Consider the following 10,808-nt stretch of genomic DNA (forward strand, 5'->3'; position numbering starts at 1 on the left):
AAATAAAATAAATCTTGAAAAAAGGAGTCGTCTGACTACTCTCCTAGAGCAAGATGGCACGTGGAGGGGCACTGAGGCACTAGAAAAGCGAGATGAGTCTTTGGTTGACTCAACTGCTAACCGCTTGCCATCACGTGAGAACCAGCCAGCCAAGCCCAGGGAGCCCTCAGAACCAGGAGAGTCCCGAATGCATTGCTGTGGAAAGGTACTATACTTTGGTGTGGTCTTAGCAGTTGGTAACTGGAAATCATGTTTAACCCCAAGTATCTACAAGATCATAGCTTGTGCACCACAAACACTCGCCAGGATGAATTTGAGTTGAACTGTTTGTAGAACACCATAGATCTCTACAAGATTTCCTGTGGCTTTCAGAAAGGGGCAAAAAGGAAACTTGAGCAGGATGAGGTACGTTGTTTTGTGTCCTCCCAACAGAGCTGTGTGAAATGCAGTGAGCAAGAGAAGTGTTTCTTGAGGCTCTATTATTAGCCAGTGACAGTGCCATGTACTTGACATCTGCTATTTAATTTAGTCTCAAAACATGATATAATCATCCCCATTTTAGAGATGAGAAAACTGAGGCTACAAAGTTGCTGAATGGCAGAACCCAGTGCCAGTGCCAGTTCCCTTTCCTCCGGCGTGTACACTGCTGGAGGAATTGCACAGAGAACTCCTGTGGAAATGATTACAAAGTTCCTGTGACGCGCGGCAGATTCTTAGCAGCTGTCCTTTGGGCATGGCCTGACTCTCCAGCGTCCATTTTTCTTTGTGTGTGAGAAGAGGTGTATTTGAAGGTAGAGGGTGTATGATAATGGATTTTTTTAATTTAATTCTACTCCCCTGATTAAGAGCCTGGTACTGTCTCCTCCTTGCTGTCCTTGGAAACACTCCCTGGCATTCCATATCACCCAGTCAGACCTGCAGGAGCCTCCAGCAACTATTTGGAAACCTCCCATATCTTGAAGGAGACTAATGCTAGATGGTGAGGAGGCAGCAGAGAATGGACTTGCCACATTCTTTTAAACCTGGCAGGAAACTACATTTCCCGAATGCCACTCCCAAACCTCCCAGGCAGCGCTGTCTCCACTGTGGCCCAGCGGCTTCCCCTGGGGGAGTGAGGTGAAAACATTACAGGTGCGAAGCCTGGGTTCTGATCAACCTCCCTGCCAAGTTGAGATGCTGAGAGGTCAGCTTTGCAACCCAGTGGCTTAGACTTCTGAAACCCCAGCATTGTTCAAGACAGCATTGGTAGTTATCATCCAATTCCAAACATGCCTTTTTTTAAAAAAAATTATTTATTTATTTATTTGAAAGGCAGAGTTACAGAGAGGCAGAGAGAGAGAGAGAGAGGCAGAGAGAGAGAAAGAGAGAGATTCTTCCATCCACTTGTTCACTCCCCAAATGGCTGCAACGTCCAGGGCTGGGCTGGTCTGAAGCCAGGAGCTAGGAGCTTCTTCCAGGTCTCCCACGTGGTGCAGGGGCCCAAGGACTTGTGCCATCTTCTACTGCTTTCCCAGGCCACAGCAGAGAGCTGGATTGGAAGTGGAGCAGCCAGGACTCAAACCGGCGCCCATATGGGATGCCGGTGCTTCAAACTGGGGCTTTAACCCGCTGCGCCACAGCGCCAGCCCCCATCATTTTCCTTTAGCACTTAGTCTCCTGCTTCCTCTTTTTGGTGGTGTTTTCATCTTTTTCTTCATACTTAGGTCAGGAGAAATAAAATACTACATCAAGACCGTCTCAGGGGCAGCACTATGGCATAGTAGGCTAAGCCTCCGCCTGTGGTGCTGACATCCCATATGGGTGCCAATTTGTGTCCCGACTGCTCCTTCTTTGATCCAGCTCTCTGCTGTGGCCTGGGAGAGTAGTGGAGGATGGCCCAAGTCCTTGGGCGACTGCACCCACATGGGAGACCTGGAAGAAGCTCCTGGCTTCTGGCTTTGGATTGGCCGAGCTCCAGCCATTGCTGCCATTTGGGGAGTGAATCCATGGAGGAAGACCTCCCTCTCTGTCTCTCCAACTGTCCGTAACTCTGCCTTTCAAATAAATAAATAAATCTTAAAAAAAAAGACTGTCTCATCTGCATAGCTAGGGAATCTGGGAAAAAATTTTAAAGGAGGAACACAGCATTTGTTGACTTAACTAACCTTATGTTGACCGTCTGGAAAGAGATGCAAACTGGCAAACTAGTACTGGGCATCTACTGCATCCCAAGCGTTACACCAAGCATGTTCATTTAATTCTCAAACTTTTGCAAGGTGTTACTTTCTTTCCATTTTACAGATTCAGAAACAGAGGATCAATACTTCAATAACTGCTAAGTAATCTTTGGTATTCTTTAATAATCTTTTAACCTAATATATACTTCTGGTTGCTCTACATTTTGGCTTTCCATTTCTTCCTGGGCCAATTTCAATAATTTATATTTTTGTCAGGAACCTGTTCATTGCTCACAGATTTTTAAAATTTGCTGCCATGGATTTAAAACTAATATTTGATTTGGGATTTATTTGTTTTCACTTTGTGAATAAATTTTGCTGATGTATAAATTTCATATAATAAAATATACTCATATGCCTCTATAAGTTCATATTTCATTGAGTTAAGACAAAGGTGTATGAAGTAGTTTTCAAAAAGTTCACGGGGACTGGCAGTGTGGCTCAGTAGGTTAATCTGCTGCTTGGACACTGGCATCCCACATAAGAAGTGCTGGTTCAAGGCCTACCAACTCCATTTCCAACCCAGCTTCCTGCCAATGTGCCTGAGAAGGCAGGAGGAGGACAGCCCAGGTATTTGGTATTTGGTGTCTGCCACCTATGTCTGGCCCAGGTGTGGCTGCCATGGCCATCTGGGGAATGAACCACTGGATGGACAATGTCTCTTGCTCTTTGTCTCTCTCAGACTGTTCATTGTGGTTGTTGGCAAGATTCAGCTTCTTGTGGTCTATTGGGCTGAGGGCCTCAGTTTCCTCCCTGGCTGTTGGCCAGAGGCCTCACTCAGTTCCTGGTCATGTGGGCCTCTGCATAGAGAAGCTCAAACGTGACCCCTGGCTTCATGAGAACAAGCAAGCAAGTGCACAAGAAAGAGAAAACAGTAGGGAGACTATAGTCCTTTTAACCTAATCTCAGAAGCTTCTTCTCAATACTTTTTCCATATTCTCTCTCCCCACCTTCTTTTGTTTGTGAGAGTGGGGGCTGTCGGGGAGAGAGAGAGAGAGCAAGAGAGAGGGTGCTCCTATTCATTGCTTCACTCCGCAAATAACTTCAATGCCCAGGGATGGACTGGGGCCAAAGCTGGGAGTCAGGAACTCAATCCTGGCCTCCCACATGAGTGGCAGGAACACAGGCATTCGACTTGTCACTGCTGCTCCCAGGGTCTGCATTAACCAGAAGCTGGAATCAGGAGCTAGAGATGGGCACTGAAACCAGTGTGGGACGTGGGTATCCTAACCAGTGCTTACCTGTGAGGTAAACGCCTCCCCTGCCACATTCTCTTTGTTGGAGGAAAGTCTCTAGGTTCATCCCACACTGAAGGCCAGAGTGTCCTGCTGATGCATGAATTCTAGGTAGGGGGGACCATTAGGATGCCTACAGCAAAATATGACTGCTCTGAATATTTGTGTTCAAGTCTTTGTGTGGCTATAGTTTCACATTTTTGGTAAGTAGCTAAGAATACAATTTCTAGATCATATGACACTTTAAGAGAAATTGTCAAACTGTGATCTCTAGTTTCATTGTGTATCATATTACACTTCCACTAGCGATGTATAAGACTTCCAGTTACTCCACAAGCCTGGGAATACCTAGTATTGCCAGTCTTTTTTCTTTCACATCTATTCTAGTAGAAGTGAAATGATATATTGTTGTGGGTTTTTTATTTGTTTAAGAATTTCTTTATGAGGTACCTTTCTCTGAAGGGAGGAGAGAACTTCCACTTTGACTATGACCTTGTCCAAATATGATCAGAGTCGGCAAACTCAAAAGGCTTCCATAGCCTTGGCAACTCATGACAAGAGCCTAGGGTGATTACTGATGCCATAAACAAGGGTGTCAATTTGTTAAGTCAAAACAGGAGTCACTGTGCACTTACTCCTCATGTAGGATCTCTGTCCTTAATGTGCTGTACATTGTGATTTAATGCTATAACTAGTACTCAAACAGTATTTTTCACTTTGTGTTTCTATGTGGGTGCAAATTGTTGAAATCTTTACTTAATATATACTAAACTGATCTTCTGTATATAAAGAGAATTGAAAATGAATCTTGATGTGAATGGAAGGGGAGAGAGAGTGGGTGGTGGGAGGGATGTTATGGGGGGGAAGCCATTGTAATCTATAAGCTGTACTTTGGAAATTATATTCATTAAATAAAAGTTAAAAAAAAAGAAAAAAAGAATTTCTTTATTTGAAAGAGTTACAGAGAGAGGGAGAGAGACAGAGATTTTCCATCTGCTGGTTCACTCCCTAGAGAGATGCAACAACTAGGCAGAGAACTCCTCTCCACCGATTCACTCCCCAGATGCCTGACATGGCCAAGGCTGGACCAAGCCAAAACCTGAAGCTGGGAATTCAACCCATCTGCCATGGGTGGCAACTGCCTGAGCCATCGCTGCTGCCTCCTAGGATCTATGTTCACAGGAAACCGGGACTGGGAGCAGAGTCAGAACTTGAACCCAGACACTGTGATGTATGATGCAGGTGACTTAACCTTAACACCCACCCGATGGGATTTTTTTTAAGGACAGGATCACTTACATACAACAGACCAGGACTGTGCTAGGTAATACGTGACTACAGGATTTTTTTGTAACTTTGTTCTCTAGCCCCGGGGGCAGCCACCTGCATCGCTGGAGTATGTCACAGAAGGTCTCAGTGGAAAAACAGTGGGAAGCCACCTTAGAGCTGCCGGTCCAGCTGGAAGTCAGGTCTCGGGGGCGTTTCCTCACGGCCCTGCTGACTCAGGGCTCCTATCAGGACAATTGCTTCTATGTCACAGTTTATTCCTCTATAAAACAGCAGGAGCTGAGGCATGATTAAATTAATGTGCCCGGAATCACTGAGTGAGGTAGTTCACAGGAAGATTACACGACTGCTATGCATTGTTGGTTTTTTTTTTTTTTTTTAACTTCTTGTTTAGTCATCACTAAAGCACAGGGCATTCTGTATTTTTCCAAAGTGAGTGTGTGTGTGGTAGTCACCCTCCATGAAAACATCATTAGGCAGAATAACATGGGAGGGGGAGAGGGGATGAAGAACTGGGGGAGGGGTCCTTGAGGAGCTACATGACTGGAGTAAATCCCTGAGTCAGAGCTGAAGGGGGGAGTCTGAGTGTGACCCACCCATTTCAGTCTCCTTGACACTGGCAGCCTGTCGTGTCACTACAGTCACTGATTGAGAAACCCCCCTCTTCAAGGAGCTGCTGCCGGGCTGGGAGAAGGCGGGTCTGGAAGCCCTAGCACTTTCTGTGTTTTTTTTCCTGGAGCTTGGCACCAGGGCTGACCCTGCTTTAAGCAACCATGAAGTCAAGCGCCAGTTTTAGTCTTAGTCATTGTTCTAAGTGCTTGACATGAGTTACATCATTTTGTTCCCCCATCAACCCTACGAGGTGGGCACTGTCCCTGCCCTGCGCACAGGTGGGGAGGTGCAGGCCCAGAAAGCTGCCCAGGGGCACATGTTAGGAAGTGCTGTGCTGGCACTTTGCTTCCGGGATCTCCGCCCTTCCAACACAGAGTGAGCCCTTGGTCACTGAGTTTAGTAAATAAGAGTGGGATGAAATTAAACGAGGATTTAGGAAAAAGGAAGGTAGGCCTTGAAATTTCATATTATGGTGATTTCACCCTGATTTCAGGAAAATGAAAAAATTTCTCCTCTGAAACAGGCAGGAAAATGAATGCAAGTGAGCAGAATGAAGTGTAATAGAAAGACTTCAGGTTTAGAATGAAATCTGTTACAAGTGCCACCCAGGATACTTGGCAGTTTAAAGTCTAGTGTAAGGCTCACGGGGTCTCAATGTTCTCAGCTGTGAAGGAGGATTCACAGAGCTATCATGGAGTCATGAAACCGAAGGAGTTAGGAGTTGTCAACATTTGCTGTCTTCGCCACCCTTTCCTAGTGGGGCCGGCTTCCTAATGTGAGCTTCATGAAGTACACTGGTTTTTTAAAAGTATTTATTTATTTACGTTTATTTGAGAGAGAGAGAGAGAGAGAGAGAGAGAAGGAGGAAGGGAGAGAGAGAACTTCCACTTGCTGGTTCACTTCCCAAAATACTTGGCTACAACAGCCAGGACTGGAGCGGACTGAAGCTGGGAGCCAGGAGCTCTATCCAGCTGTCCTGTGTGGGTGTCTGGGACTCAGCTACTTGAACCATCACAGCTGCCTCCTGAGGTACTCATTAGCAGGAAAATGGAATCAGGAATGGAGCTGGGACTCCAACCAGGCACTCTGATGTGGAATACAGGTGTTCCAACCAGCAGCTCAGCCATTGCACCAAATCCCCCTCCTCAGCTACATTGTATTGATTCAAGTGCCAAGTGCCTTGATAGAACTAATGATACTCTGTGTGTGTGTGTGTGTGTGTGTGTGTGTGACAAAACTGATAGAGGCACTCTGGGATCTATCTTGGTAGGAGGAGCATGTATCCACAGCCCCATCATACCCACCAGAGTCCATTGGGATTCATGGGGGATCATTTGGTCACTCCATAGAAAATTATTACTGTCTCTCCCATGGCTGCTGCAGGACTTTCTCTCCTCCCTGAAGTGTCTTCCTTACCTGCTACACAAATTCCAACTTTTGTGAGGCTTTCTGAAACTGAAGTCCTGACTTGAATGACAGACATCTCTTTGGAATTTTGGTTTGAGTGATTTCCCTAATGTAGAGCACCCGCTGTCTCCTTCTCTCCTCTACCTGAGTATCTAGGTCCCATCTAACCTATTCTCCTTGAACCTATAAGTAGTGACCCTCCTCTGGAGCACATGACCCAGAAAGGGAGGGCCTTGTCACACCAGGACTAACCAAGAGATCTGGCCATGCCTAGGAGTTTCCATGTACAATAGCAGGGAGCTCTGTCAAGTACGCCTGGAGGAGACAGGCTGTGGTACCTTTTAAATCGTCACCACTGAATCATGTTTTGGTACCTGGCAGGACAATTAAATGCTCCATACCACACCCATATTTCTTGTAACCTTTGTACTATTCTTGACATTTATAATAGCCCCTTTTCCATCTCAAATAAGATAAGCAAAATTCTTTTTTGAAAAAGATCTTTTAAAGCCATCAAATATGAAATCAATCTATAGGTAACCATGGATTAAGTACTCAGAAAGAGGGTTAAAGTGGGACAATCTTTTCTGTCCAGTTTTTAATTTTGAAGTAGAATTAGTGACCTTAACTGGAAGCTTCCATCACAAAGTATCAAGCACAAGTGATTTTGGTAAGAGTTCAGTGCCAGACAGGACAAGAGAGAAGGAAACACTGGTCAAGGCTTGTTATTTGAACAATAAGGTTCGACCTACAACCAGAGAAGACAGTTGAGGAAGCTGATTTCATCAATGTCTTTATTTTATATTCTGATCACACAGCCATTTTGAAGGAAAAATGCAAGTACAATTGAATAGACCCTGATTTTCCCCATAAGCCCAAAGAACCTGCACTTCCTCTTGCTCTTCTGTTCCTATACAAATCTCCACAGGGACATTCTTCAGACACTGGTCAGGACTATGAGCACACAGGCAGTGGCAGTGTAGGAAGCTATGTATGTTTTATTGCTGCTAAAAATAGGTATTTAGCCACACCTCCAGATGACTGGGAACCAAGGAGTCTAATGATCCAATATACTCTAATAAAGTTAATTACTTCCTTACATTTAATTGCTTATTTATTTTTGAAGCCTTCCCTCATCATGAAGGGTTGATGTAAAATGCCATGGGCTTGGCTAGAAGAGTGTGTGCATGAATGAACTGTGGTTCCAATGGAGGAATCTTTCTTAACTGAGACCTTAGAGAAAAGTGTGTGTGACTGGCATCTCTGACATCCAAAAGGGTTCCTTGTGCAGACTTCAGCTTCTTAGTTGATGATTTGAATACAGTTCCAAAAACTAAAGTCTCACCCTTTTCCTGGTTGGAGGTGGTCCTGCTTCTAACAAAACTTCGAATTATCTTTGATCCTCTATACTATTGGCTGAGAAGTTTGAATGTGCTGTTTAACATAATCAAAATATAGGTTCTAAAATGTTAAGATACATGTAAATTTTTTGTACTTTTTAATTTTTCAGTTATGGAAACTAATTGTCACATTGATTCTGTGTTGCCTAAAAAATTAGAAATATAGGGAAACCATGGTTATACTCATCAAAATAGGCATGCAGAATTACAACAGTGTGTACATTTTCAGTATGTCAGAAAGTTGTGCTTTGAAGATTTGAATTTTATGTAGCATAAAGTTGCAATGAGCTAATCTTAAATATCAGTATAAACTAATAATCAATTGTAATTAATTTCTAGAGCCAAAAATAGTGTGCATCAGAGATGAACCTTGGTGACTTCTGTAGCATTCTGATTTTGGAAGATACTGCAGTTTGATATGTAATGGCAGAAATATGTATGACTCCGCCCAGAAAATAGCTGGTGCTCCTAACTAACGTGGAGAAAATTAAATAAGTAGATAGTTGCAAGTAAAGATAACAGGAGTTGGGATAGTATGGCTCAGAGGTGAGAAGGTTAAATAGGAAGTTGAGTTTTATGAAGCCTCTAGCTTGTTGTTGTGGTCTGTATTGGGAGCAACCACTTGATCTTGCAGAACCGTAAGCCTCCTAAAAGCCATGGTTCAGAAACTTCTATGGAATTACGAAGGCAGATTGTGATGGCTGAACTACACTGTGACATGAGGTGCCAAGAATGATGGGGCCTCAACGGGCAAGAGTAGATAGATACAAAGCAATCTACTGGCTTGAATAATGATTTTGGTCACGACTTAAAAATGTCGTGTCCAACTTTGGGTTGTTTTATGTTCATTATGATCAGTATTTGTATTGGATAACTTTTTATCACTTATAATCAATACCTGAGAGTAGTTACTTACGAAAGAAGAAGGTTTATTTCAGCCTACAGTTTAGGAGGTTCACAGTTCAAGATAGGGTGGCTCCACGGTCTTGTGTCAGATGAAAGTGATAGATGGTAGAACACATATGGGCGATCACATGGCAAGCCAGGAGGCAGAGAGAAACATGGAGTACACGCCTCTTCATAAAGCCACTGTGGTTCAGTCACAGGGCCCCACTCCAGGAAGACAGTTCCATCCAATCCTCTCCAAAGGGCCCCGCCTTCAGGCAACACACTGGATCAAGCCTCTACCCTGCAAGCACCATGAATCCATGGTTTTCAGACCTCAACATCTGCATGAATTGGAGAACCAAATCCTATCAAACCATAATGGTATTACAGGGTGCCTGCTAAGTACATGACATTTGGAGACTATCATGTTATCGTCTAATGAATGCACTAAACGAAGATACAAAATGTCATTTATTGGCCCCGGGGCCTTTGTCGGAGTCTCGTCCCCTCTCTGGGGCTAGGGTCTCGCCAAGCCCTCTCGCGTTGTTGGCCGACCTCAGGTGCTCGCCTTACGACCCTAAAGGGTCCATTGCCTAGTGCCCAGTGAGTGCGTGCGTCAGTGCGTGATCGCGTGAAGAAGCCGAGGCAGGCAGGCAGAAGACTGCTCTCTCCTTGGGCCAAAGCAGGCCGCCGAGGCCTGAGGAGCTGGCAGGAGATGAAGACTGGCTGCCTCTCCTTCCAGCAGCCTTATGCGGGTTATGTCTTAAATGGAGTCAAGACTGGAGACGCGCTGCTGTCCCCTGCTTAGCAGCCACCAGAACCATACCATCGCCGTCCACATTGCTCGCCGGGACTGGGAAGACGTCGCCTGGCAGGAGCTGCTGGTGGAAAGACTTGGGCGGACTCCCACTCAGATTCAGGCTTTGCCTCAGGAAGGGTTAAAGGTTGGGCGAGGAGTGTTAGCCGGGCTCATTGACATCGGGGAAACGTGGCGATGCCCTGAAAACTTGGCTCCTGTGGAGACTGTGGAACTGGAAAGTCAAGCCGTTCTGACCAACCTGAAGCAGAAGTACCTGACTATGATTTCAAACCCAGGTGGTTACTGGAGCCCGTGCCCTGGCAAGGCGGAAAGGACGTATTCCAGGTAGACCTCCCAGAGCACCTGATCCCTCTGGGACGGGAAGTCTGAAGAGTATGCGGCCCTGAGGGGGAATCAGCTGACACCTCAGCTCACCACCATGTGCAGATAGATCCATATTAATCAGGACAAGTTAGAGTTAGTGTGCATCAGAGAGACTGCTGCTACACACCAAGGGAGGTTCACATACGTGGATTTCTTTGCCTGGATGAAGGGAAAGAGGGGTGAACTCTTCCTTGCGTGATGCGCCGAGCTCATTGACCGTGTCTCAAGCACTCTGACCTTTAGGAAAAAGGAAATGCCTTGGCATGGTGCTAATTTTGGTCCTGCTAATTTCTGAATCGTACAAATAATCGCGTTGAAGATTTAAAAAATGTCATTTATTGAGACATCTTTGTTTTCATTTTGGCCTTTATGATTACCTTACATTTAAGGTAATCACCGTGAGGATACACAATTATTTTTCTCATTTTACAGATGAGGAAACTGTAAATCCTAAATAGCTAAAATAAGTTACTAAAAAAGGCCAAATCATTTCCCTAAAATCACAAAAATAATGAACAGCATAATATGGATTCAAACTCAAACATTCTGGCTCTCACTTGTGGTCTTAAACCTCCTAGCT

General features: G+C 44.8%; 1 pseudogene; it reads left to right on the forward strand.

Moving 5' to 3' along the window:
* Positions 1-9,543: 9,543 nt before the first annotated feature.
* Positions 9,544-10,234, forward strand: LOC100342900 (protein EOLA1 pseudogene; annotated as a pseudogene).
* The last annotated feature ends 574 nt before the right edge of the window (positions 10,235-10,808 follow it).

Source organism: Oryctolagus cuniculus, chromosome 4, assembly GCF_051225735.1.
Source record: "Oryctolagus cuniculus isolate XC-2025 breed Fujian yellow rabbit chromosome 4, ASM5122573v1, whole genome shotgun sequence".
Classification (NCBI taxonomy): Eukaryota; Metazoa; Chordata; class Mammalia; order Lagomorpha; family Leporidae; genus Oryctolagus; species Oryctolagus cuniculus.